Genomic DNA, 27802 nt, shown 5'->3' with positions numbered 1-27802 from the left:
CGGCCTACACACAGAGGCAGGGCCAAAACCAAAGCTGAAACCCAGGAGCTGTGTGAACAAAGAAGAGAAAAGGAAATTTCTCCATGCAGCCTCAAGAACAGCAGATTAAATCCCCACAATCAACTTGATAAATCCTGCATCTGAAGAATACCTGAATAGACAATGAATGTTCCCAAAATTGAGGCAGTGGACTTTGAGAGCAACTGTAGACTTGGGGTTTGCTTTCTGCATCTAATTTGTTTCTGGTTTTATGTTTATCTTAGTTTAGTATTTAGAACTTATTATCACTGGTGGATTTGTTTATTGGTTTGGTTGCTTTCTTCCTTCATATATATATATATATATATATATATATATATATATATGTACTTTTTTTTTTTCCTTTTTCTCTTTTTGTAAGTGTGTATGTGTATGCTTCTTGCTGTGACATTGTCTGTATAGGTTTACTTTTACCATTTGTCCTAGAGTTTTGTCCTAGAGTTTCGTCTCTCCTTTTTTTTTTTTTTTTCTTAATTTTTCTTCCTTTTCTTCTGAGCCATGTGGCTGACAGGGTCTTGGTGCTCCGGCTGGGTGTTGGGCCTGAGCCTCCGAGGTGGGAGAGCTGAATCCAGGACATTGGATCACCAGAGACCTCTCGGCCCCACGTAATATCAATCAGCGAGAGCTCTCCCAAAGATCTCCATCTCAACACTAAGACCCAGCTCCACCCAATGGCCAGCAAGCTCCAGTGCTGTAAGCCCCATGCCAAACAACTAGCAAGACAGGAACACAACCCCACCCACTGGCAGAGAGGCTGCTTAAAGTCATACTAAGTTCACTGACACTCCAAAACACACCACCCGACATGGCCCTGCCCACCAGAAAGACAAGATACAGCCCCACCCACCAGAACACAGGCACCAGTCCCCTCCACCAGGAAGCCTACACAAGCCACTGCACCAACCTCACCCACAGGGGCCAGACACCAAAAATAATGGGAACTACAAACCTGCAGTCTGCGAAAAGGAGACCCCAAACACAGTAATTTAAACAAAATGAGAAGACAGAGAAATATGCAGCAGATGAAGGAGCAAGGTAAGAACCCACCAGATCAAACAAATGAAGAGGAAACAGGCAGTCTACCTGAAAAACAATTCAAAGTAATGATAGTAAAAATGATCCAAAATCTTGAAATAAAATGGAGAAAATACAAGAAACGTTTAACAAGGACCTAGAAGAACTAAAGAGCAAACAAACAATGATGAACAACACAATAAATGAAATTAAAAATTCTCTAGAAGGAATCAATAGCAGAATAACTGAGGCAGAAGAACGGGCAAGTGACCTGGAAGATAAAATTGTGGAAATAAGTGCCACAGAGCAGAATAAAGAGAAAAGAATGAGAAGAATTGAGGACAGTCTCAGAGACCTCTGGGACAACATTAAACACACCAACATTCGAATTATAGGGGTCCCAGAAGAAGAAGAGAAAAAGAAAAGGACAGAGAAAATATTTGAAGAGATTAGAGTTGAAAACTTCCCTAACATGGGAAAGGAAATAGTGAATCAAGTCCAGGGAGCACAGAGAGTCCCATACAGGATAAATCCAAGGAGAAACATGTCAAGACAAATATTAGTCAAACTATCAAAAGTTAAATTCAAAGAAAAAATATTAAAAGCAGCAGGGGAAAAGCAACAAATAACATACAAGGGAACCCCCATAAGGTTAACAGCTGATCATTCAGCAGAAACTCTGCAAGCCAGAAGGGAGTGGCAGGACATATTTAAAGTAATGAAAGGGAAAAACCTACAACCAAGATTACTCAGCAAGGATCTCATTCACGTTCAATGGCGAAATTAAAACTTTACAGGCAAGGAAAAGTTAAGAGAATTCAGCACCACCAAACCAGCTTTACAACAAATGCTAAAGGAAATTCTCTAGGCAGGAAACACAAGAGAAGGAAAAGATCTACAACAACAAACCCAAAACAGTTAAGAAAATGGTAATAGGAACATGCATATCGATAATTACCTTTAATGTAAATGGATTAAATGCTCCAAACAAAAGACACAGATTGGCTGAATGGGTACAAAACAAGACCCATATATATGCTGTCTACAAGAGACCCACTTCAGACCTAGGAACACATACAGACTGAAAGTGAGAGTATGGAAAAAGATATTCCACGCAAATGAAAATCAAAAGAAAGCTGGAGTAACAATTCTCATATCAGACAAAATAGACTTTAAAATAAAGACTGTTACAAGAGATAAGGAAGGCCACTACAAAATGATCAAGGGATCAATCCAAGAAGAAGGTGTCACAAAATAAGAAAACTAAAGGCCAATATCACTGATGAACATAGATGTGAAAATCCTCAACAAAATACTAGCAAACAGAATCCAACAGCACATTAAAAGGATCATACACCATGATCAAGTGGGGTTTATCCCAGGAATGCAAGGATTCTTCAATATACACAAATCAACCAATGTGATATATCATAGTAACAAACTGAAGGATAACAACCATATGATAAACTCAATAGATGCAGAAAAAACTTTTGACAAAATTCAACACTCATTTATGATAAAAGCTCTCAAGAAAGTGGGCATAGAGGGAAACTACCTAAACATAAAAAGGCCATATATGACAAAACCCACAGCCAACATCATTCTCAATGGTGAAAAATTGAAACCATTTCCTCTAAGATCAGGAACAAGACAAGGTTGCCCACTCTCACGGCTATTATTCAATTAGTTTTGGACGTTTTAGCTACAGCAATCAGAGAAGAAAAAGAAATAAAAGGAATCCAAATCGGAAAAGAAGAAGTAAAACTGTAACTGTTTGCAGATGACATGATACTATACATAGAGATTCCTAAAGATGCTACCAGAAAACTACTAGAGCTAAACAATGAATTTGTTAAAGTAGCAGGATACAAAATTAATGCACAGAAATCTCTTGCATTCTTATACACGAACAACAAAAAATCTGAAAGAGAAATTAAGGAAACGCTCCCTTTTATCATTGCAACAAAAAGAATAAAATACCTAGGAATAAACTTACCTAAGGAGGTAAAAGACCTGTTCTCAGAAAACTATAAGACACTGATGAAAGAAATTAAAGATGATACAAACAGATGGAGAGATATACCATGTTCTTGGATTGGAAGAATCAACATTGTGAACACGACTCTACTACCCAAAGCAATCTACAGATTCAATGCAATCCCTATCAAACTACCAATGGCATTTTTTACGGAACTAGAACAAATCATCTTAAAATTTGTATGGAGACACAAAAGACCCCGAATAGCCAAAGCAGTCTTGAGGGAAAAAAACGGAGCTGGAGGAATCAGACTCCCTGACTTCAGACTATACTACAAAGCTACAATAATCAAGACAATATGGTACTGGCACCAAAACAGAAACATAGATCAATGGAACAAGATAGAAAGCCCAGAGATAAACCCACACACCTATGGTCACCTAATCTATGACAAAGGAGGCAAGAATATACAATGGAGAAAAGACAGCCTCTTCAATAAGTGGTGCTGGAAAAACTGGACAGCTACATGTAAAAGAATGAAATTAGAACACTCCCTAACACTATATGCAAAAATAAACTCAAAATGGATTAAATACCTAAATGTAAGGCCAGACACTATAAAACTCTTAGAGGAAAACATAGGCAGAACAAGCTATGACATAAATCACAGCAAGATCCTTTTTGACCCACCTCCTAGAGAAATGAAAATAAAAACAAAAATAAACAAATGAGACCTAATGAAACTTAAAAGCTTTTGCACAGCAAAGGAAACCTAAACAAGACAAAAAAGACAACCCTCAGAATGGGAGAAAACATTTGCAAATGAAGCAACTGGCAAAGGGTTAATCTCCAAAATATACAAGCGGCTCATGCACCTCAATATCAAAAAAACAAACAACCCAATCCTAAAATGGGCAGAAGACCTAAATAGACATTTCACCAAAGAAGACATACAGATTGCCAACAAACACATGAAAGGATGCTCAACATCACTAATCATTAGGGAAATGTAAATCAAAACCACAATGAGGTATCACCTCACACCAGTCAGAATGGCCATCATCAAAAAATCTAGAGACAATAAATGCTGGAGAGGGTGTGGAGAAAAGGGAACCCTCTTGCAGTGCTGGTGGGAATGTAAGTTGATACAGCCACTATGGAGAACAGTATGGAGGTTCCTTAAAAAACTAAAAATAGAACTACCATACAACCCAGCAATCCCACTACTGGGCATATACCCTAAGAAAACCATAATTCAAAAAGAGTCATGTACCAAAATGTTCATTACAGCTCTATTTACAATAGCCAGGACATGGAAGCAACCTAAGTGTCCACTGACAGATGAATGGATAAAGAAGATGTGGCACATATGTACAATGGAATATTAATCACCCATAAAAATAAACGAAATTGAGTTATTTGTAGTGAGGTGGATGGACCTAGAGACTGTCATACAGAGTGAAGTAAGTCAGAAAGAGAAAAACAAATACCATATGCTAACACATATATATGGAATCTAAGAAAAAAAAAAAAGATTCTGATGAACCTAGGGGCAGGACAGGAATAAAGACACAGATGTAGAGAATGGGCTTGAGGACACAGGGAGGGGGAAGGGTAAGCTGGGACGAAATGAGAGAGTAGCATTGACACATATACACTACCAAATGTAAAATAGATAGCTAGTGGGAAGCAGCTGCAACGCACAGGGAGATAGCTCAGGGCTTTGTGATCACCTAGAGGGGTGGAGTAGGGAGGGTGGGAGGGAGGTTCAAGAGGGAGGGTATATGGGAATATATGTATACATATAGCTGATTCATGTTGTTGTACAGCAGAAATTAACACAACATTGTAAAGCAATTATACTCCAGTAAAGATGTTTAAAAAAAATCCAAAAAAACCATGTGGATCATGACACTTGGTGTGAAGAGCACAGGGCTGCAGGACACAGGGGTGCCTGGAAGCAGCTGACGTCAACTGGGTGGTCAGGAGACTGGAGGAAGTGGAGTAAACCCAGCATGTTTACTGGAAAAGTTGGAATTTTACTTGGAGCAGACGCCCCAAATCCAAGGAGGACTATCCAAGGAGACCAAGACTTAGCCAGGCCAGACTCCCTACTTTCAGGGTGTCCAAGGGCGGGCTTGCTCTCCTGGGTAGGTCAGGGCTGCCCAAAGAAGGCCCAGGAGACACATAGGAACAGCTAAGGAAAGTTTTAGGGGAGACAGCACATGAAGGCAGCAAAGCCCTGCAGGAAGGGAGTGGGCGAGGCCTTGGGGTCAAATAAGCCTGAGTTGTAATCCTGGCTCACTCAGCACAAGCTAACTCAACCTCTGTGACCCTCAGTTTCTTATCTGTAAAATGAATGGGTGGAGACTTGGTCCAGACTTGTCTCGAGGATTGAATGAGATAATGTAGGTAAAATGCCTGGCATAGTGCTTGCTCCCTGTGACGCAGTGTGAAATGTGTTTCACACCTTATCACACAGTAAAGACAGCCCAGGATTGGAGCCAGCAGACACTGGCATGACCTGCAGCCCAACTCCTAACCCCTCCTGGTTTGGGGAACCTCGGTTTCCCTGTCTGTAAAATGAGGAGATGCATGATCTAACCTCTGTGGTGGATCAGAGCATCCCCCAGACCGGGCCTGCCTCCCACAGTGTGTTGAGTCTGGGGCTGGATAGGGCCCCACGGTCGCAGAGAAAACCTGCATCCCCACTGGTGGTCTTTTCGTTGACAAGAAAGCCGTTATTGCAGAAATAACACTTTCCTGCCCAACGGTGTGAGTGCAGAGGCCACCCCAAGACGTGGTTTTAGCAGAGTGCCTCTAGCCTGAATTTCTCCAGGGTCCTGATGTCTCAACTCCCAGAGCCAATGTTTATCAGTGAACTCAACAGCCAGCAGCAGCAGTGACGGTGAGGTGACTGAGGGAAGCAGTCTGGCAACCGCAGGAAGTAACATTTCTGAAAAGCCCTCAACCCTGGGGGGCGTCCATGTCAACCTCCATGGGGGCCTGGCTTCTGCTCTGCCTGCAACACTCTGAGATCAGTGCTCTAGAGAGACCTGGAATCCTGGAGTCAGGTGGGGAGGACCTCCGATAGACTCGCCCTCTCCTTCTAGTTTGCACAGAGCTCACACAGGGGCCCTCTCCTCTCCATATGCTCTCTCTACTCCCGGAGCATTTCACAGGAAGAGCCTCATCTCTTTGGAGGGCCAGAGGGAGAGTGGCAGGTTGTGCTCTTCCAAAGCCCCTCCCACTCCCACCCTCAGTGCCCTGCCCTGCCCTGCCCCAGCAGGGCCCTAGAGCCACACAAACACATCATAGGCTTCCCAAATGAGGCTCTGGCTCCTTGCAAAGGCGAGGACAGGTGTCCCGCAGTCTCACTCCAACCGACCCCTCCCCAGTATGGAGAAGAGTCCCATTGTGGGAATAGGTGGCTGGGACACACCTCTTCCCCTACCCAACCCCCAAATGCCTAAGTTATCTCATTGCTAGAATGAAAGCTGGAAGGTTGGGGCTCTGGGGTCTGGTGGCCAGGCATGCAGGGCTCCACTGGGGAAGGAAGAAGAGGCCAGACACCAGGGAGTGGGTCTGTGGGGGCAGCCTAGGCCAAGGGCCATAGGCTTGAGGACTCCCAACCAGGCACGAATCCTGAAACAGCTTTGTGGCCAAGGAAGCTGGGCCAAGGGCCTCTGCTGGCCTGCTGTGTACTGGGCCCCCAACAAGGCTGGCAATCAAGGTCCCTGTGGGTTGCTCCCCATGGAGGCCATCATGGCAAAGGGAGGCCCCACTGAGCTGAGGTTCTGGAGGTGCTGCCTGCTCAATGTTTCCTCCAGGATGCTGAGAATGGGTCCCCCATTGCAGGGTTCCCTAGGGTAAGAGCCAGAGTCACAGACCTGGGCCCAAGGTGCTGAACCCCTACCAGTCCTGCTGTCAGTGAGGGTCATGGGCCATGCCACAGGGGTGGGGGCACTTCACACAAACTCTCCGACCCATTCAAGGCCAGGTAGTCTTCCAGTGGGGCAGTCACAGACTCTGCACCTCTGAGCACGTGGTCCCCCAGCCCTCTGCTCAGAGCCTCTCAGGCAGCTGTCTTCTACTTCCCGGAGGGACATAAGAAGCCCACAAAAGCTAGCCACCCTGATAGCTGCACAGGATCCCAGGCTCTGAGCCTCCACCATCTCCTGGGTCCCAGGCCTTCAAGTTCATCCAGGTCAGCCTTTTGCAAACTTTCAATGAAAACACTTTTTCCTTAAAATCTGACCTGCACATTGAATCAATCAGTCAAACATTCGGAAGGGCAAGAGTGGACTTGGTGCCCCAAGCCCTGCCCATCCTGTTCTGAGACCTTCACCCTCAGCAGAGTCCCAGAGGTCTGAGGAAGGGAAGGAAACCCTCTGATTTAGTTTTAGTCCAGAGTACAGGTGCCCGGCCCTACGAGTGAGGAAACTGAGGCCACGGAGGCAGAGTATGTGGTGAGGCTGCTCAGCAGAGAGGCAGACGTGGGCTGTCCCCCCACTGTCTACCCCCCACTCTCCGGCTCACCCACTTCTGCAGCCTGCAGACCGCACTCTCCCTGGCTCCTACTGGAACCTTGATGCATCCCATGTTTCTGGTCTGACAGCCAGTAAAACTCAGCCTTCCTTCTTGTAATCGCCAATTCATTTCCCGTTGGAGGAGCTGACTTTGAACTTGCAGAGAACAAAGACCCCTTTGTGAGTTGCTTTTGGGAAGGGAAATGGGGGAGAATTGCATAAATAATATGAGAAGCAGCAATCCCAATTATACTTTGTAACGTCTCTGGTGAATATGAAATAAAAACCACTTTATCTGGAAAGCTACAGTGGAGCCAACTTTCTCCAGCCTGGACATGGAGGCCCAGGGCCCAGGGCTGGCCAGCGGGGCAATCGCTGTACTACCTCAGGCAGCCAGGCCAGCCTGTCCCTGCTCAGCCCAGGCATCATACAACATGGCATTAATATACTTTTTTCCAGCTGCAGGAAGTCCAGCTTGTGCAGGAGGAAAGTCATTTCTTTACCATTTGGAGCTGGAAAGAAAATGGCTTTATCCCCTCCTTTCCCCGCTGCTCTCAACCATGCGTGTCTTCCCAAGTTTCCCTGCAGTATCTTCCTGCCAACACTCCAGGCAGGGACAGAGTGAGAAGGTCTAGCCCTGGGGCCCCTGCAGGGGCCTGGGTCGGGGCTGCAGCTGTCTCCCAGCCACTCCCGCCCTCCCCCTGCACAGGGAAGGCCGGGCTGCCAGCTCCTTGCTTGCGGTTTCTTCACACACTCCATATTCTGTCAGCTGCTTGGCCTGTGCCCACATGCTCTCTTCTCTCTCAAACAAAACCCTGTCCTTCCCTCAAGTTCAAGGCACATGCCACCTCCTCTGGGAAGCCCTCTCTGAGTTAGTTGCTCCCCTAATCAAACTTCTCCTAATACTCAGCACAGGACAGCATGGATTTGTCTCAAGTCTGCCCCCTCAGTTGGCTGAGGCCCTAACGGAGAATGTAATTTATCCTGGTGCCCCCAGCGCCGGTCCCAGGGCCTGACACAGCCATAGCCTGTGAATGGATGGATGAGCATGTCCACGTGCTTCTTAATCCATAATGGTACTTAGAGTGGTTAAGATGCTTTCACTTGGAAACCACCTTCTGTAAGAAAAATGAGGGGGTGGTGCTAGTGGGAAGCGAGGTTCATGTAACTGAGATGTCCAGGTGGATGGCTTCAGGCAGAGCTTGATCCAGGGTCTTTGTCTTCATCTCTCCATCTCTGCCTTATCACAGGCAGGCCTCCCCATTATGAGGGGAGATAGAAATATACATCCCAACTTAGCAACCTCCTAGAAGGACAGACCCTCTGTCCTCATGGCTTGGCAAAATAAATGCTCTGTTCCCATCAAGCACAGGGGGTCTGAAGACAGGCTCTTTCCTCAGAAAGTAAAAGCTCTGGAAGCTCCTGTAAAGCAGAGATTTGAAGGTTCGGGTTCAGGAGACATGGGATACTGTACCCCACAGCTCACTGTGTTGCCCAGGATGACGCTGGGCATGAAAAGACTAGTAGAATATTTTGTATCTCTTTTATTAATAATTGACACATCATTTACTTCCAAAAGAGACCTGAGGCCACAGTGTAACTTTGGCCTTCCTTTGGCCTTCCAAACGGCTTTCATGTAGCCATAGCTTCCACTGGGTACCCTCTGTGAGGCACTGAGACCAGGAGAAGTGGTCTGGTGGACTGGTTGAGGGCCACCAACAAGTGGGACCTCCTGACTGAGCTGTACCATCCCCTGACCAGGAGACACCTCCTAAAGTCCAAGAGCAGCTTTTCTTTCAGTGCTCCCGGATGAAACCAGAGCACGTGGAATGAAAGTGCGTCTGCGCTCTGCCAGGCTTCCTGCCCATGACTGCGCTCTCCAGCACACTCCCTGCTGGGGTCACAGACTCTGGTCTTCCGGTGAGGCAAGTCCTGGTGCCCCAGGCACCTGGAGAGAAGCTCGTGGTTATTATTGTTGCTGTTGTTTTCAGCTTGCTCATAAAATTATATCTACATCCATACACTCATGTATATATGCATATACATACATATGACAGATCCATGAAGGTGGGCTAGAATCTAATGCAGAGGATCCATTTCATCTCGTGGAATCCAGACATGGACGCATTTCACAGATTAGGAAATAGTTCCCCAAGAGGTCAATTGACAAACCCAAAGACAATCAGCTAGTAAATGGAGAGGCTGTGAATAGAAGGCCCAAGAGAAAAGGGTCTCACACTTCCTAGCAGCCCCTTTCAGTCTGAGAGGAGGCTGGACATGGCAACCAAGAACAGAGACCAAGCAAGTTCCATCCCTTGGTGTGAGGCTCATCCCTGAAAGTCAGCATCCTAACCTGTCAGTCATTCTTGGGTTGGGGCTGGGAAGCCCTTCCCTGTCTGGCAGTCCTTTCTTAGAGCCTGGAACCCTGCTGTCCTGACCTTCATTCTCAGAGGCCCAGGGGCTGGTCAGGGACATTGAGGACCTAGCAGGACCTCCAAGACTGGTAGCAGACAGTGGCACGGCTCACCCACTCCCAGGGGTCCAGGCCAGGCAATGCCCATGGGGAACCTGCAGAGCAGGCTTGGGTGCTGCTCTTACCTGGGACAAAGGACAGGGGTGTCATTCTGACTTCACCCACTCACATGTGGCTGCAGGTTAGAGGCCACAAGATTTTCCTGTCACCTTCATTCTGGGCAAAGGATTTCCTGGCCTCTCTCCTGCTCCAAGCCCAGGACTCCCCATTCCACTCAGGCACCGACCCCTGCTCCAGTGCTGCCCCCACACCTCCCTGACCAGCACCCTATGCCTTTGGGGCTCTGCTTAGCAACCAGGACACAGGCCCTGACTTCACCCCAGTGTTCCATCTTGTGGATTGGGTCAGTGTGGGTGAGTACTTTCATGTCCTCAATATGTGGGGGCCCAAATGACACCACCATGTGACATGCACCAAACAGGCCTCATAGGTCAAGTAAAGACAGTGGGTAGACCCTGCAACCCCAGTGGGCTCTGAAGCAGTCACACTCTTAGAGCAAGGGGGACTCACATCAGCAAAACTGTGTCACCCTCCTCACAAGGTTAAGGCTGTTCATTGGAATCTCTTTCTTCTTGTTTTATTTGTAATTTGTGAATGGTCTTGGTGGTATGGTTCTGTAACAGCTATAAACATAGGGGGTTATGCCTACTTTCATGTTTTTATGTACTTAAGTGACATTATAATGAAAATAAATTGTCAATACTAGGGAATCAAGACAATTTTTCCCTCCAAAATGGGTATTTAAGAAACACTGTGATAAAATAATCAATCCTCTCTGAGGTGTTAAATAGCCAATAAATGACTTAAGGAAGAGGTAGGCCGGAAGAGGGTCAAAAACTCAGACAGTCTGGATTTGAACCCACATTCCGTTATGAGCTCAGACCTGGGGAAAGGGTCTTAGAGTCTCTGAGCCAGTTTTCACATCTGAAAGGCAGAAGCCCAGTAATGGTTAGTAGGTCTCTCTCCTCCGGGCATCATCCTTCCCAAGATGGGCCTCCTGTACTCAAACTCCCATGCAGCAGAACCTTCAGCCAAGAAAAGCCCTTCTCCAGTGGGAATGCCAGGCCACTGACATGCAGGATAGGAAAGGGTTTGGCTGAGACCTGAGGGGCAGTGACCTCTAAGACCTAGCAGGGCCAGCTGCCCTCCACTGTGGGGCAAGGATCCCACTGCCCGGCTCTCTCAAATCCAAACCAAAGGGTAAACTCAGACTCACCCACACCCTCCAACACTAGTAGGAAGAGGAGCTGTGGCCCCTCACCCCTGGGGCTAGCTTGGAACAAGCAGGAAGGCTCAGCAGGTGTGTCTCCTAGAGCAGCCGGGACTTCCTGACCTGAGCTGAGGGCAGGGAGGTCAGCAGTGCCCACATGAGACCCAGGCCCCCCGTCTTGGCCAACAGCCTGCCAGCCTCTGAAGGGCCCAGCTTGAGGCAGGTGAGCTGGGCCAGGTCCCGGAGGCCAGGGTAGATGGGCTGCAGTCTTCTCAGTGAGGACCTGTGGTCACCCACCAGCCTGGCTCCCTTCAGGGCCCCCCAGTTCACTGGCCTTGCTGCTCACCCTGGACATTTGGGGCCCTGCGTCCAGGGTCCACCCTGCAGGGGCTGGTAAGCTTGACTGACAAAGCCAGGATCTGATTATTTTTTCTTTTCAGGGTTGCCCCCACCAAAATGAAGCCCTCTGTTTAACCAGTGGCCACTAAAAATAAATATTTAAACACCACCTTTGTGCAACTGAGCCAGGTCACGCCTCAGAGACACGCCATCTCCCTCAGTTGCCCAGGCCCAATGACACCCTCGTGCTTCCAGTGCTGGCCCAGTAGAAAGACAAACTCTGTGATGTCCATACACATCCATATTCCCCAGTGTCTGGGAGAGCAGTAACTGGTTAGAGAAGGTCAGAAGGAGGCCAAGAAAGGGAGCCCCTCTCCAGAGCATTCTCCCCACACTGGGATGTGAGCAGCCCCCAAGAAACACCCTGACCTTCCACAGTGTCCTGGGTTTGCTCCAGCCATGCAGGTCCCACCAGGACACCAGATACTACTGCCCTGGCTGCAGCTCAAGGCCAGAAACTACACATGGCAGGTGGTCCTGGGACAGGGACTGCTGGGCCCTCCAGGTGGGAGAGAACCAGCCTGGAGAGAAGAAAGTCCCCACCCCGCCAGTGACCTTCTGCTTTTTACCAGCCCTGAGACGTTCAACTGCAGCTTTACTGCTAGGAGGTCAGGCAGTGGGAGTGGGAAGGCCCCATTTTACCATCTGGAGTAATAGAGAGAGAGAATCAGGAGAGAAACAAAGAGACAGAGAGAAGGGAGATGAAGAAAAACACAGAGAGCAGAAAGAGAGACAGAGGTAGAAAGAGATGAGAGAGAGGAGAACACTCTGATTTCTCTCAAATGGGATGAGGGTAGCTGGGGAGCAGAGCAAGGTAACCCGCTGGGCCCCGGAGCTGCCCTCCTGCAGGATGGGATCCCCCGACCCCGGCCCATGAGGGAACAGAGCTACCAAAGCCCCACTTCCCTTGGCTGACCGTGCTCAGTAGGGCTTGCTGGGGGACCTTCTCTCCAAATGAAGTTGGACCTAGATGGTGGGATGGAAAGAAGCTGCTGCTTGCCAGGTACCTGTAACCTTGGGTTGCACCATAAAATAGGTTTTCAGTAGGTCCGTGTTGTAAATAGCACAAATTATTTCCACTGTATTCTTGTGGATTAAATCACTCTCACTTTGTGAATACGTTGAAAATACATCTCAATACTTGCAATCATGTTTTGTCTGTCTCCTAGTTCTTTTCTTTTACTTTTTCTTTTTTTTTTCCTCATATATTTAAAGTCTCAAAAAATAAAGTGGCCAGGAATTGCCCACCTGAGGTCACCTCGTGGGCTAGTATAGCTCTGTAAGTGCTCGGGCTCAGAGCATGACAGGGTTCCTGTGGACCCTGGCACAGGCCTCAGGACCAAGAGCAGCCTTGGGGGCAAGTCCTGCACCCCTCAATGCTCAGACCCTCAAATCCTCTTGCCCCTTAGGAGTCACTGCAACTAAGACCCTGAAAACCAGGGTGACCTGGGGGAGCCAGCTGGCTATGGCACTTGGGAGGGCTACATACCTGGGGCTGAGCAGCCAGGAAGAAATGGGCTCAGCCCACCTGGGAGGACTGGCCCAGGCTCCCGAGGCAGCACCAACTTTGGGCAGCAGGTGTTTGTAGTGGTGAGACTTAGTGGGGATGTGGCATCCCTAAGGCTTGTCCCTGCCCCTGACTTAGCTGGGTGTTATTACTGAAGGGGTTTCTTTTTTGTCTTCTCCCACCCTCTAGAAACACCTTGAAAGAATCACAGTGATGAAAAATAATAGTTCACCTTGTTATCATCCCATAATATAACATATTGACATATTTTATCCCACCTGACATTCACAACAGCCCCACCTTCTCTCCCATCACACTTTTCTCTGTGCTGTTCTTCAAACACACAAAACACTTTTCTGTCCCAGGCCTTTGCACATGCTTTTCTTCCTGCTTTAAATATTCTTCCCCATGCTGCATCCCTTCACTTCATTCAGGTCTCTATCAAATTTTCCCTCCTCTGTAAAGACTTACTTCACAATCTTGTGTAATCCATGTGTAATCCAGGAGAATTTTCTTTTCCTTAAGAGATATACACTGGTGTGTTTAGAGATTGTTGTGAATTTAAAATGGCAGATTTTTCAAGATTCTTTGCAGTTCTTCCATCAAAAGTTCTAATCTATTTCCTCACCCTTCTGCTCTGGGCCAACTTGTGACTTGATTTGACCAATACAGTGTGGTACAGTGATGCCGTCTGACTCAAAGCTAGAACTCAAGAGACCTTGCAGCTTCCACTCTCATTCCTTTGGAACACAGGTGCTTGTGAGGAAACCCAAGCCAGTCTGCTGGAGAGGCATATGGAGGAGAACCAAGGTGCCAGACCAACAGCCCCACCAGAGGTAGTGAGTGAGACCACCCGGTGGCTTGTTAGGAATATCTAACTAAAACAAGAGGGAAGAGTCAAGGTTTGCAACTTAAATTTTTTGAAATAAGAAATTATTTTAAATTTTTCAACATAAGAAAGGAAGGACAAACAGAAATAAAATATCAGATAGCTACATCTCTGGTCAATTGATTTTCACCAAAGGTGCCAAGAGAAGTCGATAGGGGAAAGGATAGTCTTTTCCAAAAAATGATGTTGGAACAACTGGATATGCACCAACAGAAGAATGAAATTGGACCCCTAACTCCCACCATATAAAAAATTAACTCAAAATGGATCAAAGACCCAAATGTGAAAGATATAACTGAAATATTCTTAGAAGCAAACATAGGCATAAATCTTCTTGATCTTGCATTAGGCAGTGATTTCTTAGATATGATACCACAAGCAATAAAAGAAAAAATAAATCAATTGGTCATCGTAAAAATTAAACACTTTTGTGTTTCAAAAGAAAGCGAAAAGACAGCACAAAGAATGGGAAAAATATTTGCAGATCATATGTCTGATAAGAGATTCACTTCTAGAATATATAAAGAATTCTAAAAACTCAGTAATAATGCAAATAACTTGATTTTAAAATGGGCAAAGTATTTAATAGACATTTCTCCAAAGAAGATGACCAATGAGCATTTGTATGAAAAGATGTACAAAAAGATGCTAAACATGATTAGTGATTAGGGAAATGAAAATCAAAACCACAATGAGATTCCACTTCATAAACAGTAGAATTACTATAATAATTTTTTAAAAGGCAGACAATAAGTATTGACAATGATGTGAAAAAATGGGAACACTTATACACTGCTGGTGGGAATGTAAAAATATTCAACTACTTTGGAAAACTGTTTGGTGGTTCCTCAGTAAGTTAAACATAAAGTTACCATATGATCCAAAAATCCCACTCCTAGGTATATATCCAAGAATTAAAAACATATGTTCATACAAAATCTTGTGCATGAATCTTTACAGCAGCATTATTCATAATAGCCATAATAGCCAAAAGGTAGAAACAACCCAAATATCCACCAATTAATGAATGGATAAACAAAGTGTGTTATATCCATAGGTGGAAAATTATCCAGCCATGAAAAGGAGGAAAGTACTGTTAAATGCTTACAACATGGATCGATCTTGAATATATTTTGGTAAGTGAAAGAAGTCAGACACAAAAAGTCACATATTATATGATTCTATTTATATAAAATGCCCCAAATAGGCAAAACCATAGACACATAGATTAATGGTTTTCAGGGACTCGGGAGAGGGGGGAAATGAGAAGTGACTGCTAATGATATGCAGTTTATTTTTCCAGTAATAAAAATGTTCTAGAATTAGATAACGGTGATGGTTATACAAACTTGTCAATATACTATCACTGAATTTTATACTTCAAAATGCTGAACTTGGGCTTCCCTGGTGGTGCAGTGGTTAAGAATCTGCCTGCCAATGCAGGGGACATGGGTTTGAGCCCTGGTCTGGGAAGAGCCCACATCCTGCAGAGCAGCTAAGCCCGTGCGCCACAACTACTGAGCCTGCACTCTAGAGCCCACGAGCCACAACTACTGAAGCCCACGCACCTAGAGCCCATGCTCTGCAACAAGAGGAGCCACTACAATGAGAAGCCTGTGCACCACCATGAAGAGTATCCCCCACTCACAGCAACTAGAGAAAGCCCATGTGCAGCAACAAATACACAACGCAGCCAAAAATAAATAAATAAATAAAAATTTTTTTTAAATGGTGAACTTTATGGTATGTGAGTTAAAAAAGCCCAAAACGTCTGAAAAAGATAAAACTTGGGCAACTACTAAAATTTCTTTAATATTTAATTTTCTTGATTTGTTCTTTGGTTTTATTTCTTCCTTCCCAAACTGTATACATTTTATTTCCTTTTCTTGTGTTGTTGCATTAGCTAGTACTTCCAATATGATGTTGAAAAAGTGTGGTGAACACACCTACAGTCAATTAATCTTCGACAAAGGAGGCAAGAATATACAATGGGAAAAAGACAGTCTCTTCAGCAAAGGGTGTTGGGAAAGTTGGACAGCCACATGTAAATCAATGAAGTTAGAACACACCCTCACACCATACACAAAAATAAACTCAAAATGGATTAAAGACTTAAACGTAAGACATGACACCATAAAACTCCTAGAAGAGAACATAGGCAAAACATTCTCTGACGTAAATTGTACCAATGTTTTCTTAGGTCAGTCTCCCAAGGCAATAGAAACAAAAGCAAAAATAAACAAAACTGAGGTCTAATCAAGTTACAAGCTTTTGCAACAGCAAAGGAAACCATAAACAAAACTAAAAGACCACCTACAGACTGGGAGAAAATATTTGCAAATGATGTGACTGACAAGCGCTTAACTTCCAAAGTATACAAACAGCTCTTGCAACTCAACAACAAAAAAACAAACAACCTAATTGAAAAATGGGCAGAAGAACTAAATAGACATTCTCCAAAGAAGACATACAGATGGGCAACAAGCACATGAAAAGATACTCAACATCACTATTTATTAGAGAAATGCAAATCAAAACTACAGTGTGATACCACCTCACACCAGTCAGAATGGCCATCATTAAGAAGTCTACAAATAACAAATGCGGGAGAGGATGTGAAGAAAAAGAAACCCTCCTATGCTATTGGTGGGAATGTAAGTTGGTGCAGCGTCTGTGGGAGAAAAGCATGGAGATTCCTCAAAAAGCTAAAAATAGAGTTGCCATATGACCTAGCAATCCCACTCCTGGGCATATACCTGGACAAAAATATGATTTAAAAAGATACATGCACCCCAATATTCATAGCAGTACTATTCACAATAGCCAAGGCATGGAAGCAACCTAAATGTCCATAGACAGATGAATAGATAAAGAAGATGTGTTACATATATACAATGGAATACTACTCAACCATAAAAAAGAACAAAATAATGCCATTTGTGGCAACATGGATGGACCTAGAGATTATCATACTAAGTGAAATAAGTCAGAAAGAGAAAGACAAATACCATATGATGTAACTTATATGTGAAATCTAAAATATGACACAAATGAACTTTTATGAAACAGAAACAGACTCACAGACATAGAGAACAGACTTGTGGTTGCCAAGTGGGATGGGGTTGGGAGAGGGATGTAGTGCTAGTTTGGGGTTAGCAGATACAAACTATTATATATTGATAAAATGGATAAACAACAAGGTCCTACTATATAGCATAGGGAACTATATTCAATATTCTGTGATTAAACCATAATGGAAAAGAATATTAAAAAATGAAGAATATATATATATATATACATACATACATATATATATATATATATATATATACACACATCTGAATCACTTTGCTGTACAGCAGAAATAACACAACATTGTAAATCAACTATATTTCAATAAAATTTTTTTTTAAAAAAGGAAAAGTGTGGTGAGAGGGGACTTCCTTGCCTCGTTCCTGATCTTAGTGGGAAAGATTCTAGTTTCTCACCATTAAGTATAATGTTACTGTGGGGTTTTTGTAGATTTTTTTTATCAAGGTGAGGAAGTTCCCTTCTATTCATGTTTACTGAGAGTTTTTATCATGAATGGAAATTTTATCAAATGCTTTTTCTGCACTTACTGATATGATCAAGTAATTTTCCTTTTTAACCTGTTGGCATGATTACGTTAACTGATTTTTTTAATATTGAACCAGCCTTGCATACCTGGGATAAATCCCACTTGGTCATGCTGTATAATTCTTTTTATACGTTGTTGGGTTAATTTGCTAATATTTTGTTGAAGATTTTTGTATCTCTATTCATGAGACATATTGGTCTGTAGTTTTCTTTCTTGTGCTTGATGGGCTTGGTTTTAGGGTAATGCTGGTCTCATAGAATGAACTAGGAAGTATTTCCTCTGCTTCCATCCTCTGAAAGAGATTATAGAGAATTGATGTAATTTCTTCCTTACATGTTTGGTTGACTTCATCAGTGAACTCAGGCCACTTGCTTTCTGTTTTAGAAGATTATTAATTATTGATTCATTTTCTCTAATAGGTATGCCTATGCCTATTCAGCTTATCTATTTCTTCTTGTGTGAGTTTTGGCAAATTATGTCTTTCAAGAAATTGGTGCATTTCATCTAAGTTCTTATACCAAATTTACAGGCATAGAGTTGTTCAAAGTATTCCTTTATTATCCTTTTAATGTCCATAGGACTTGTAGTGATGTCCACTCTTTCATTTATTAGTAGTCCCTTCTATTTTTTTCTTAATTAACCTGGCTAGACACATCAATTTTATTGATCATTTCAAAGAACCAGATTTTGATTCCATTTATTTTTTCTATTAATTTCCTGTTTTCAGTTTCATAGATTTCTGCTCTAGTTCTTATTATTTCTTTTCTTCTGATTAGATTTAGTTTACTCTTCCTAGTTTCTTAAGATGAAAACTTAGACTATTGATTTTAGATCTTTCTTCTTTTCTTGAAAAAGCATTCAATGCTATAAATTTCCCTCTGAGCACTGCTTTTGCTGTATCCCACAAATTTTGATAAGTTCTGTTTTCATTTTCATTTAGTTCAAAACAATTTTTAAATTTCTCTTGAGATTTCTTATCTGACCCATGTGATATTTAGGAGTATATCATTTAATCTTCAAATATTTTAGGAGTTTCCAGTTATTTTTCAGTTATTGATTTCTAGTTTAATTCAATTGTAGTCTAAGAGCAGACATTGCATAATTTCTACTTTCAAATGTGTTAAGATGTGTTTTATTGCCCAGAATGTGGTCTGCCTTGGTGAATGTTCCATGTGAACTTGAGAAGAATGTGTATTCTGTTGTTGTTGGACAAAGTGAGCATACGGACATTGATTATATTCAGTTGATTGATGGTTGATTATATTCAGTTGGTTGATTATATTCAGTTGGTTGCTAAGTTCAACTATGTCCTTCCTGATTTTCTGCCTGCTGGATCTGTCCTTATCTGATAGAGGGATGTTCCAACTACCATAGTGGAATCATCTATTTCTCCTTGCAGTGCTATTAGTTTTTGTCTCACATGGTTTGATGTTCTGTGGTTAGGAGCATACACATTAAGAATTGTTGTTTTCTTGGAGAACTGATCCCTTTATTATTATGTAATGCCCTTCTTTCTTCCTAATAATTTTCCTTCATTTGAAGTATTCTCGGTCTCTAATTAATATAACTACTCCTGCTATCTTTTGATTAGTGTTAGCATGGTGTATTTTTTCCATTCATTTACTTTTTACCTTTAAGAGTTTTTACATTTAAAGTGGGCTTCATTAGACAACATAAAGTTGGGTCTTGTTTTTTGATCCACTCTTACAATCTCTGTCTTTTAATTGGTACATTTAGACCACTGACATTCAAGGTGATTATTGATAAAGTTGGATAAATATCTACCATATTTGTTACACTTTCTGTTTGTAGTCTTTATTCTTTGTTTGTATTTTTGTCTGCCTTTTGTGATTTTAACTCTTTTTCTGCTTTTTGTGGTTTTAACTGAATATTTTATATGATTTTATTTTATTTATCAGTTATACTTCTTTTCTTCTTTTTTTGCTTTTTAAAGTGGTTACCCTAAACTTGCAATATACATTTACAGCTATTCCAAGTCCATTTTAAAATAACACTATACCACTTCACAGGTAATCAGTACCTCCTAATAACAATCTTAGTTCCTTTTTCCTGTCCCTTGTATCATTGCTGTCGTTCATTGAACTTATGTATAAGCTTACATAAATAATTTATTTTTATAATTTAAATTTTTTAATTAAAAAATTTATAATTTTTATATTTATAATACAAATATATAACATACTCAAGTATACATAATCGAACATATTGTTGGTATTATTATCTTGAACAAACTGTTATCTGTTAAATCAATTAAAAATAAGAAAAATAAAAATTTTTATTTTACCTTCACTTACTTCTTCTTCAATGCTCTTCCCTGCTTTATGTAGCTCTGAGTTTCTAACCTATATAATTTTTCTTCTCTTAAGAAATTCTAATACATTTCTTATAAGGCTGGTCTAATGGCAAAAAATTCCCTCAAATTTTGTTTATCTAAGAAAGTCAAACATTCTCCTTCACTCCTTATTTGTCCTTCAGTTTTGAAGGATCATTATGCAGAGTACAGAATTCTAGGCTGTAGAATATTTTCCCCTTAATACTTTAAATATTTCACTCACTCTCTTCTTACTTACATGGTTTCTGAGGAGAAGTTGGATATAATTCTTATCTTTGTTCCTCTATAGGTATGTTGGGTTTTTTTTTCCTCTGACTTCTTTTAGAATTTTATTCTTTATCTTTGATTTTCTGTAGTTTGAAAATGATATGCCGTAGGTGTAGTTTTTTTGTTTGGTTGGTTGGGTTTTTTGACATTTATCCTGCTTGGTGTTCTCTGAACTTCCTGGATCTGTGGTTTGATGTCTGACATTCATTTGGGGAAATTCTCAGTCATTATTATTTCAAATATTTCTTCCTTTCCTTTCTCTCTTGCTTCTCCTTCTGGTATTCTCATCACATGTATGTTACATCTTGTGTAGCTGTCCCACAGTGTTTGGATATTCGGTTTTCATTTTTTTTAAAGTCTTTGCTCTCTTTGCTTTTCAGATTTCAAGGTTTCTACTGATATATTCTAGAGTTCAGAGGTTCTTCCCTCAGTCATGCAGTCTACTAGTAAGCCCTTCAAAGGCAGTCTGCTATAGTGTTTTTGATCTCCAGCACTTCCTTTTGGTCTTTCCTTAGTATTTCCATCCCTCTGCTTACATTGCTCATTTGTTTTTGCGTTCTGTCTACTTTATCCATTAGAGCTCTTAGTATATTATTCATAGTTGTTTTAAATTCCTTGTCTGATTATTCCAACACGCCTGTAATGTCTGGTTCTGATGTTTGCTCTGTCTCTCCAAATTGTATTTTTTGTCTTTTAGTATGCCTTGTAATTTTTTTTGATAGCTGGGCATGATGTATTGGGTAAAAGGAACTGCTGTAAACAGGCCTTAGTAACGTGGTGGTGAGGTGTTGGGGGAGGGGAAGCGTTCTAAGTCCTATGATCAGATCTCGGCTTTTTAGTGGGCCTGTGCCTCTGGACTGTGAACTTCCCAAGTGTTTCTCAGGTTTTTTTTTCTCCCCCTTTTGGTGGGACAGGATGGCTGAAGTGGCCCGGAGTTGGGTATTTCCCTTCCCCTGGGTCAGTTAGGCTCTGATAATACCCCCAGCAGGCTAGCCTCTGGTTAACTAGTTTCCCCTGAGGGCAGGTTTTGTTAAGAAGAACACAATGCTCTGGGCATATTTCAGAATGGTTCCTTTCCCCCTCCCCCTGTCAGAAGTATGAGGGGTTTTTTTTCCTCTGATACTTACTGTGAGAACCTGGTCAACTCCTGGAGGTCAATCTGAGTACCATGGGGGCCCCTGTATGATGGGTCTGCTGGTGTTATTCTCAGACTTGTCCACACTGGGCCTCCAGCAATTCATCAGTTACAGCTCAGATTTTCTACCCTGGCGCTGGACATGGTGGTTTCTGGCCGTGAGTCTCTGCCCTGGGAAGCTGTGGCTCCATGTGTTCACCTCTGTCTCTCCAATCTTGGGCGCAGCAGTAGGCCTTATGTCTTCCCCTCTCTTACAAATCCAGGAAGAGTTGTTGACTTTTCAGTTTCCTCAGCTTTTTACTTGTTAGGACAGAGTGGCAACTTCCAAACTCCTGACTTGTGGAACCCTATTAGTTTCCAATTAATAATTTTAAAAGAATATGTTCCAATATTAAAGATGTTATTCGAATTTAGTAAAATATTTTGTATATGAACTAAAAATTGCACTCACCTTGCAGTTTGTGCTGTTATACTGCTTTAAATTTTAAAAACAAATAAAAACTTCAGTGGTCACATAGAATGGCAGAATTGAAGTAAATCAAATTCTGGATCTTCATCTTTCCAATCACTGTACTATTGTCATTTTGTTAAATCTGCAGTTTAAATGAAGGAATTCACAGTACCCCAGGGTTAGAGACATGAGTCATGCCCCAAATGGCTTCTGATCTCTGACAACTTACTTTGGACAGCACATTTCTGGGCCAACTGTATACAAGGGAATCCTCCAAATTAACTTTCACGTAGACTACAAAGTTTATTAAAGGATAAGAAATAAAATCATGCTACTCTGTAGCGCATATATATATATATATATATATATATATATATATATATATATACTCACAGTAACCCTAGCAACTGTTTAAAATTTAGACCAACAAAATATTTTCCCAAGAGGAGTAGAGTATTTTATCACACAAAGTGATTAAAAAAAAACAACAACACAAAACAGCAGTCTGACTTGGCAGATTTCACTATTGTTCATTTCTCTACAGACTGCACCCTTTTATTGCCCAAACCCAGGAAGACGGCTCCCAACACCCTGTCCTTGGTTCACCACCTATACTTTCTGTTCCCCTAATGCTTTGTAGTTTTTATTTTAGTCAGTTCTCCTGAGAATCTTATGAGGTTAGAGATTATAATGCTTATTTTACAAATGAGGAAAGAGGCCCAGAGAGGTGAGTGGCTTGTCCAAGGGCTAGTCAGAGGGGACAGAGCTTAAAAGCAAGGTCTGCTAGACCCCAGTTCTCAGCTACTTTGGTTCAGGGCCCAGCTCCCCACCCATGGGACCCCATCTAGACTGGCCTCTCTTAATAGTGCCATGGGTCGACCCCCTACCACCTTCCTGCTGACAGGTTCACCCCAGCCATGCTCCCAGGGAACTGTCCTCAGCCCAGTGACTACTGTCAGCCTAGAAAAAACCTGGAAATTCATGCACACTAAGGTGCCCAGAGCTGATACAGGTCCCTTTCTCAGGAGGTATTTGCATCAGGCCTCCTCACTAGGCTGCCAGGATCATCTGTACATACCTCCCTCTTTCTCCACATCACCTCAGGAGTAGTTTGCTCCCCAAAGACGAATCCTGCTTGAGGGTGAATCAAGAGAGAAAGCCCAAAGTCAAGTCAGCCTCAAAGTGCATTTAGAGTAACAATTAAATTACTCATTCTCTTGACTTGTGTCTGGTTATAAGAAGCTAAGAAAATCTAGCTTGTCCCCAAGTGGTACTGCATCCAACAGCTTAGCCTCTGCCTCAGGAGTGCAGACAGCCTCAGCAGGGCTTGGAAGAAGATGCTGTGAGAGGGCAGAATTACACAAACTCTAGAAGTGGGTCTTGTCCTTCTCAGTGTATTCAGATGTTTCCCTCCAGAGTTACTGGATTTACCAAGCTTAATAAGGGCCAATGTAATCATTTTTGTCCTCCAGGACCTCACAACTCATTAAAATCCTTCTGCACAGACAGATTAGGGAACAGGCCTGAGAAAAATGTATATCTGCTTTAAGAAAAAAATTGTTCAGATTCCAATTTATATCAGCCAGGATCTAGTTACAGGAAACAGAAACCACTCTAACAATTTTAAGCAAAAAGGGGTTTAGACAGGAAATTAGGAGCTTTCGATTTTACTGAGAGGACTAGAGGAGAAGACGTGTACAAGGCCTATTGGATTGACACCCAGGACAATGTCTGGGGACCAGCTGCCTCAGCCCCACCAGCCAGGTGGAGGTCAGGGGATCACTGCTGCTGCCGCTACACCTGCCTCTCAACTACACAAAGGAACTGAACGGACACTGGAATGCCACTGCAGGAGAAACAACTACCACAACTTTGCTTGCCTGCAGGAACAGCCAAATGCAGCAGGAGGATGCTCTTGACCTCAAATCATAGTGACATGCAACTAACTGGCAGAACTGGGCATGTGCTGGAGCCAGCTCACCCCAGCTCCACATTCAGTGACATCATGTAAATATCCTGAAATTGACCGTGGTGTGAGTACTTATACCAGGGAAATCAGTAGACACTACAAGCCAGGGTGCACTATTTTTTTCAGTTGGAGAGCTGGTTGTTAAATATTTACCAGCACACCACTGGGCAGAACCCAGTTCACGTCTAGAACTCTAGCTGCAAGGGAAGCAGGAAATTTATTTGTTCACCTTCCAGCCTTTGAAGGAACACTAAAAGGAAGGTGAAAAGGATGCTAGATGCCAAACCACCAACCATTACACACACTTCTGGGAATGTATCCTACAGTAAATTTACATTTGTGTAAAATGATGTATGACTGATGATGTTGCAGGGTTATTAGTAATTGTGTTGAAGCAAAATTTCTTAACACAAATTTCTCTTGAGCTTATGTTGAAGTTTATTAACCCTCCAGCAAGGGAATTGGCAAGGTGACAAAATAGTATATTGGTTCAAAGAGGGTTTGGAAGTTGTTGATGTGTATGTACAGCGGGGAAAGAATGCTTGCATAAGCAGCTCATTTAAAAAAGAGGCCAATAATAAGGTCAAGATTACGGTTTCATTTAACATGATCATTAAAACATCATTTCTGTTTCCGTTTCAACAAATGAGTTTTTAGGCACAAAAATCTTGGAGACAATTTCTGGAGAGGCCAACTAACTGTTCAGCAGAAATAACAAGAAACACATCCAAGGCACGCTACATCTGTGGCTATTAATTAGACATACAAAGTTACACTGTTTGATGTCCCAGCAGAGCTGGACAAGGGCCAGTCAGCCCCAAGGCAGCAAGTGTGTCAAGTGAAGGTCAGACCAGAGAGCCAAGCAACCAGGTCCTGCTTTGTCTCCATGGCCAGAATGAGCTTCTGGTTGAAAGGTGCTAAATCCTTGGTCACCAAATCCTTGGCTTTGTTTTCTATTTAACAGTAGGCAAAAATGGAAATGAGATGTTACATACTGAATTGTGTTCCCCCCCAAAATTCTTATGTTAAAATTCTAACCCCCATTGTGACTGTATGAGGAGATGGGGCCTTTAAGGAAGTAATTATGGTTAAAAGAGGTCATAAGGGTGAGACCCTCATCATAGGACTAGTGTCCTTTTAAGAAGAAAAGACAAACTCATTCTATGAGGCCACCGTCACTCTGATACCAAAACCAGACAAAAATGTCACAAAGACAGAAAACTACAGGCCAATATCACTGATGAACATAGATGCAAAAATCCTCAACAAAATACTAGCAAACAGAATCCAACAGCACATTAAAAGGATCATACATTATGATCAAGTGAGGTTTATCCAAGGAATGCAAGGATTCTTCAATATATGCAAATAAATCAATGTGATACACCATATTAACAAACTGAAGGAGAAAAACCATATTATCATCTCAATAGATGCAGAGAAAGCTTTCGACAAAATTCAACACCAATTTATGATAAAAACCCTCTGGAAAGTAGGCATAGAGGGAACTTTCCTCAACATAATAAAGGCCATATATGACAAACCCACAGCCAACATCATCCTCAATGGTGAAAAACTGAAACCATTTCCACTAAGATCAGGAACAAGACAAGGTTGCCCACTCTCACCACTATTATTCAACATAGTTTTGGAAGTTTTAGCCACAGCAATCAGAGAAGAAAAAGAAATAAAAGGAAGCCAAATTGGAAAAGAAGAAGTAAAACTGTCACTGTTTGCAGATGACATGATACTATACATAGAGAATCCTAAAGATGCTACCAGAAAACTACTAGAGATAATCAACGAATTTGGTAAAGTAGCAGGATACAAAATTAATGCACAGAAATCTCTTGCATTCCTCTACACTAATGATGAAAAATCTGAAAGTGAAATTAAGAAAACACTCCCATTTGCCATTGCAACAGAAAGAGTAAAATATCTAGGAATAAACCTACCTAAGGAGACAAAAGACCTGTATGCAGAAAATTATAAGACACTGATGAAAGAAATTAAAGATGATACAAATAGATGGAGAGATATACCATGTTCTTGGATTGGAAGAATCAACATTGTGAAAATGACTCTACTACCCAAAGCAATCTACAGATTCAATGCAATCCCTGTCAAACAACCACTGGCATTTTTCACAGAACTAGGACAAAAAATTTCACAATTTGTATGGAAACACAAAAGACCCTGAATAGCCAAAGCAATCTTGAGAAAGAAAAACGGAGCTGGAGGAATCAGGCTCTCTGACTTCTGACTATACTACAAAGCTACAGTAATCAAGACAGTATGGTACTGGCACAAAAACAGAAATATAGATCGATGGAACAGGATAGAAAGCCCAGAGATAAACCCATGCACATATGGTGACCTTATCTTTGATAAAGGAGGCAAGCATATAGAGTGGAGAAAAGACAGCCTCTTCAATAAGTGGTGCTGGGAAAACTGGACATGTACATGTAAAAGAATGAAATTAGAACACTCCCTAACACCATACACAAAAATAAACTCAAAATGGATTAAGGACCTAAATGTAAAGCCAGACACCATCAAACTCTTAGAGGAAAACATAGGCAGAACACTCTATGACACAAATCACAGCAAGATCATTTTTGACCCACCTCCTAGGGAAATAGCAATAAAAACAAAAATAAACAAATGGGACCTAATGGAACTTAAAAGCTTTTGCACAGCAAAGGAAACCATAAACAAGACGAAAAGACAACACTCAGAATGTGAGAAAATATTTGCAAATGAAGCAACTGACAAAGGATTAATCTCCAAAATTTACAAGCAACTCATGCAGCTCAATATCAAAAAAACAAACAACCCAATCCAAAAAAGGGCAGAAGACCTAAATAGACATTTCTCCAAAGAAGATATACAGATTGCCAACAAACACAGGAAAGAATGCTCCACATCCTTAATCATTAGAGAAATGCAAATCAATGAGATATCATCTCATACCAGTCAGAATGGCCAACATCAAAAAATCTACAAACAATAAATGCTGGAGAGGGTGTGGAGAAAAGGGAACCCTCTTGCACTGTTGGTGGGAATGTAAATTGATACAGCCACTATGGAGAACAGTATGGAGGTTCCTTAAAATCTAAAAATAGAACTACCATACGACCCAGCAATCCCACTACTGGGCATATACCCTGAGAAAACCATAATTCAAAAAGAGTCATGTACCAAAATGTTCATTGCAGCTCTATTTACAATAGCCAGGACATGGAAGCAACCTAAGTGTCCATTGACAGATGAATGGATAAAGAAGATGTGGCACATATATACAATGGAATATTACTCAGCCATAAAAAGGAATGAAAGTGAGTTATTTGTAGTGAGGTGGAAGGACCTAGAGACTGTCATACAGAGTGAAGTAAGTCAGAAAGAGAAAAACAAATACCGTATGCTAATACATATATACGGAATCTAAAAAAGAAAAAAGAAAATGGTCAGAAGAACCTAGGGGCAAGATGGGAATAAAGATGAAGACCTACTAGAGAATGGACTTGAGGATACGGGGAGGGGGAAGGGTAAGCTGAGACAAAGTGAGAGAGTGGCATGGACATATATACACTACCAAACGTAAAATAGATAGCTAGTGGGAAGGAGCCACATAGCACAGGGAGATCAGCTCGGTGCTTTGTGACCACCTAGAGGGGTGGGATAGGGAGGGTGGGAGGGAGGGAGATGCAAGAGGGATGAGATATGGGGACATATGTATATGTATAACTGATTCACTTTGTTATAAAGCAGAAACTGACACACCACTGTAAAGCAATTATACTCTAATAAAGATGTTTAAAAAAAAAAAAAAAAGAAGAGAAAGAGATGTAGAGCTTGCTTACTCTCTCTGCCATGTGAAGAAGACCCAGCAAGAAGGCAGCTGTCTGTA

The 27802-nt window shown here is 42.2% G+C and overlaps 1 long non-coding RNA gene across 1 annotated transcript in view; it reads left to right on the top strand.

Annotated features, from left to right (window-relative positions):
• The first annotated feature begins 2007 nt into the window (after window positions 1–2007).
• Window positions 2008–27802, top strand: part of LOC309655244 — a 177215-nt gene continuing 151420 nt past the window's right edge. The window contains exon 1 of the long non-coding RNA XR_014260691.1: window positions 2008–4300. This is a non-coding gene — a long non-coding RNA (uncharacterized lncRNA). The remainder of the gene's footprint in view (window positions 4301–27802) is intronic.

Source organism: Balaenoptera physalus (genome assembly GCF_965194825.1).
Source record: "Balaenoptera physalus genome assembly, chromosome: 2".
In the NCBI taxonomy this organism is placed as follows: domain Eukaryota; kingdom Metazoa; phylum Chordata; class Mammalia; order Artiodactyla; family Balaenopteridae; genus Balaenoptera; species Balaenoptera physalus.
This window is presented reverse-complemented; position numbering and strand designations above follow the sequence as displayed.